The 4988-nt window shown below is 44.4% G+C and overlaps 1 pseudogene; it reads right to left on the reverse strand.

The window, feature by feature from the left end:
* Nucleotides 1–1236: 1236 nt before the first annotated feature.
* On the reverse strand, nucleotides 1237–3303 carry LOC136529754 (uncharacterized; annotated as a pseudogene).
* Nucleotides 3304–4988: the final 1685 nt, after the last annotated feature.

A 4988-nucleotide genomic window follows, 5' to 3' on the forward strand; every position in this document is an offset into this window, starting at 1 on the left:
ATTCCTTGTCAGTAATAACTAAATAAAGTTCGGACAGGCTGCACTTTAACATTTACGAGGGATACTATGGTGGCTGTAATATGCAATATTATTTTTACTAACTCTGCCATGGGGTATCAGTCTATGTGGAACCGTTTCACGTGGTAGTACTTAGACCATATATATGGCAGCGATAATGCATTTGTATAGTTATATGCCTGCTACCACCGTGTCCTCCCATACTTTGATGGTAATGGGAATAAGAAAAAGAAAACATCTCAGAAGATCAGTACAGGCGACGGCTTTCCTTCTTCATAAGGCCATTTTTCACCTAGAAGGTAGTTTTTCAGTCTTGCTGCCCCCAATAATACTTGTTACCCTGTATGTGTATCCTATGCAATCTTATCATTGTTTCAGAATAATTATTTTAATATTTTCTTTTGTGCTTGTGTCTTTGATATTTACACAATACACAATTCCTTGAATTTGTCACAAGATAGCTCTGAGATTTCTAGAATGATGCTCCACCTGTAAAAGTGACAAATACTTATACTGATGTCCTATTGGCCGTCTCAAACCTAGGCATGCCTATCACTTATTTGTATTAACCTTTTTTGTAACAATTTTTATCCAAGCTAAATAGTAAAAAAACAAATATAAAACAAAAGGTTTTGGTAACCCACTTGAGTCTACCAATTATTCGGTGGTTTTTGTGATGCTTATTTTCGTACTCTTTGTCATTGTCGGACAGTGAGAAGTTCTCAATTATGAACGCATTTGGATAGAACAAAGTTATATGTTCAATTAGGACCACAGAGAACTTATACACCTTCCAAATTTACACTTAAATTTATACATCTTTCAATTTATACGGTGGAGCATATATTTCTTTCTCGAACACGCAGGAGAGCTACGTATCATTTCATTAAAAGGAAAAGAAAGAGTAATGCAGTAGCAAAGCCAGCACTTCTATTCAATCCAATACAGGGTTATGCACTATATAGAATACTAACTCACCAAGGTAGGGTTAGAAATTAAAGCCAAATATTAGGCAGCAACAAATCTAAAAATACCAAACAAACAAAATACATGAGGGTAGATCCACCTGAATGCTGTAATTTAATGCTATTGTCTTTGTTTAATGCTAAGACGGGCAAAGCCTTAAAACTCTAAAAAAACATGAGGGTAACATTAGTTGTAAATTGTAGTATACATGTACAATACAGTTACATCCTTGTGGGGGAAAAGTGATTTAAAATGAATGTCATTTTTATTCATAACGGTACAGCACAACCAGGCAGTAACACCGATGATGCCATTGGTGTTTAGGAGGTACAAAGTTACATATTTCACATATATCCAATAGAAATTTACCATTACTAAAATTTCACAAATTAAATGTGATTTTCTATGTCACACTTTCATATTTGAATGCAAGCAGCCCCCTAGGAACTCAAGCAAACTGTTGAGGAAGTGTCATGTACTGGCTTCTGCATCAAGTGTACTTCTGACTCCATCTTAAAATGAGATTGGCTTGATACCAAGAATCTGGGTTAGCTTGGTGATGTCCATGGATATGTCTGGTGGAGAAGCTACCCCTCGATTAACCTGGGCAACAGGTAGATGCGGGCATTACAAGATATTATGATGCAAAAATAAGCATATGGAAGCAAAATGTTTAAAGGGACCTCAATGCTCAATGTTGGATACTGTTTCAGTTGTGAAGTTAAGACCAACTTGTATCTAAAACATCATGCTCGTTGAATAAATGTGTTCTAATAGTACTCGTGTTAACACTAAATAGGCAGATATCATATGGATGATTCAATGCTACATTCTAGAGGAAAGATAATACCGATGATGCAGACATAGATTTGATTATACTGGGGTTATATCCATGAACAACAGCAACAGACTCAGCCATTTGCAGTCTTGATACCCTATCTGGACCACCAACATTCAGGAGGACTTGGACTTTTTTGCCATCTGCAGCATGCACTTTGATGTCAGTCACCATGGCACAATGAAAAACAATTGCTAATAGGAAAACATTAATATTGAAGCGTTATAATATATGAACTGGAACATGTTAAAATTGTTTATAGAGTGAACACAAGAAAAATTATTGCTACTGATTGAGTTCCACAAATGCACAAGTCAAACTCATACCTGATAACCAAGTTTTTGTCAATGACAAAATTACGTCCACCATATCTTTGACATAGACAGGGCACCAGAATTCATCATTGAAGAACTCAACCTGCTGGCCTTGTGAAAGAACACCATCCATCCACTGCATCCAAATGGCAAGTACTTTTCTTAGTTAGACACTTCTCTGGTCCTGTAGAATCAGTTTCAATTCTGAAACATTAGCAACATGACTCTACTTACTTATAGTTGGGGAGAAGAACATAAAACTATTTATGAGTGCTGAGCAGTGCATTTTACCTAAACGGGAAGGGATTTTGCCACAGGAGAGATTGTTTGTGGCCCATAGATAATGCTGCTTCTCAAGATGGCATAGTTTGAGCATTTCTCAACAATGAGTTTCTCTGCAGCAACTTTAGATTTTCCATACATGTTCACCGGCACTGTCTCGTCCTCTTCTTTGTAGAAGGATTTCACTCACTCATAAACTGTCAGTACAAGAGAGGCATATTTCATTGTACACTTGAGTCTAGGATGAACATACATGCAGTATGCACCACAGATAAAAATGTCTGAGTAGCAGAGTATGGCACCAAGGATTGTGAGTGATGTACCTTGATCAGTTGATAGATGAATCAAAAGTGAGTCGTCATTCCCAAAACTCAGCAACCAATTCACAAGTGAAGAAGGCACATTGGTAGCCATAGCAGCAGGTGGATCCATTTCACATGCCCGAGGAACTGACATCGCAGCATAGTTGACAACTACGTGTGGCTGAACATAATAGGTACATGTTAGTATGCTCTGTTATCGGAGAAATGTAGTAGTCATCTCGTGATTCATGTAACGTCCAGCCAAGTAATCGCCAATCAGTTAATCACCGAATCAGTGATAGCAGAAGTTCGTATGAAGTAGAGAGTTGCGCGCGGTGGGAAATGCGGACGCGTATTGTACCTAGCTAAAGGACGCAGAGATCGCCTCGAGGCTGTCTCCAGAGCGGAGGTCGGCGCGGATGGAGGGGAGCGCGTCGAGGAGAGGCTGTGGCGGGGCGGGGCTGTGGTGGGTGAAAGCGACGTCGAGGCGGTCAGCGGCGGAGGACACCGCGAGGAGGTGCTGGCCCAGGTAGCCGCTGCCGCTCACCACCAGCACCCGCTTCCTCTCCTCCTCCCCTGCCATCTCGAGAGATCTATTGTGAACTCGCTCCTTTGTGAGTAGGGACCTATTCGTGAGATTGCGAGGGAGGGAAGCAAGAGGAAGGGGCGCTGGAGGCCGACCGATGCGGCCGCAGATCTGGAGAGAGGGAGAGGGAGAGGAAGAGAGAGAGGCCCCGACAGGCCGCCCGCGGCATTGGCCGGCCGGTGCGCTGCCGCCTCGTCCTATCTAAAGATGGCAACGGGGCTCCGATACCTGACGGGTATTCCATTAGGGACAGGGATGGAATCATATTTTTACCCGTGGGCATCTAAATGGGCAAGAATCCATCCATGACGGATATAGCGGGTACGGAAACATTCTATGTTTACCCGTTACCCGTTGGGGAACCCGACATTTTAAGCTGTCATGCGAGTATTAGGCTCAAAGAAGCTCAACATAGGTATTTTGCCCCAAATCTAAACAATCATATATATATATATATATATATATATATATATATATATATATATATATATATAGTTTGTGTGTTCTAGGAACTCTAGTTTAATTTTTCCTCACTATCTCCACCAGCAGCACAAGCACGTCTGCCTCACGAGCGCTCGTGCCCCTCGCTTCTTCAGTTCGGTCTCTCTGCCACCTTTGCTCATCCTCCTCGCAACCTCGTTCCTTCTCCTTGGCATCTCTGAGACTCCGACACTTATACCCAGGTGAAGAAGAAACGTCTTCGATTGTAAAGCTACGACCCCAAGTGTCCTTGTTTATCGAGTATGCAGTACCTGTCGGGTATCTGTTACCCGACCGATGCCCGATGGGTTCGAGGATGGGCAAGAATCTATACCCGAGACAGTTAACGGGGACGGGGACGGGATGAATTCTCCGTAGCGGGGAAGAGAACGTTTCGGCGATACCCGACGGGTACATCCCCGTTGCCATCCTTAGTCCTATCCGCCTGGATACGCCGCCGCGTGGAGAGAGAGGCAAAGAGAGAGGAGGTCGAGAGCAGAGAAGAGGGAGGAAGGAGGCGGAGGCGTGGGGAAAACTCACCCGCGGCTCACAGATGCCCGCACGTAGTACCAGCAAGCATACAAAAGCAAGCAAGGCCGCAGCAGCATGCACGCACGCGTACTCGCATGCATGCCTACCACCATGGTAATTAGGCACCGGCTATGCATGCCGAGAATCCACCGTCCTCTGCTACGCGCCGCTATCCATTTGTGTACTGCGTACAATCCCTAAGGAAGCCTTACTTCATTGAATGCGTCCTCCTGCTCCATCTATCCACTGTCGAATGCATGGAGGAAGCCTGGTTGTGACACACTTCATCTGAGTCGTGGAATTTCGATATAACGCACCAACTAAATAGAATATACGTGGACACTCTGAGAGACCACCGATTCGGTGTGCCATATATCTTTAATTTGTGTGTTTCTTCTACAGGCGGGATCCTCGAGCCAGCAGCCAGCGCCAGGGCAATGGCAAGGCGTCGATCCGCCCAACATCCAGATCCAGCCCCAGCAGGGGCCGGAGTTCCCCTACCCCTTCAACTTCCATCCGCCGCCGGGCTTCCGCATCCCCCCGAACAAGAACTTCCAGCTGCTGTAGGGTGGACCGGAGTGCCCCACATCCTGGTGGCCCCGCTGTCGTGGGTGGGACTGAGATTCGGTGCCGGACTAAGAGTGCAACTGGGACCACCCGTCCAAAGACCC

This window comes from Miscanthus floridulus, chromosome 2, assembly GCF_019320115.1.
Source record: "Miscanthus floridulus cultivar M001 chromosome 2, ASM1932011v1, whole genome shotgun sequence".
In the NCBI taxonomy this organism is placed as follows: domain Eukaryota; kingdom Viridiplantae; phylum Streptophyta; class Magnoliopsida; order Poales; family Poaceae; genus Miscanthus; species Miscanthus floridulus.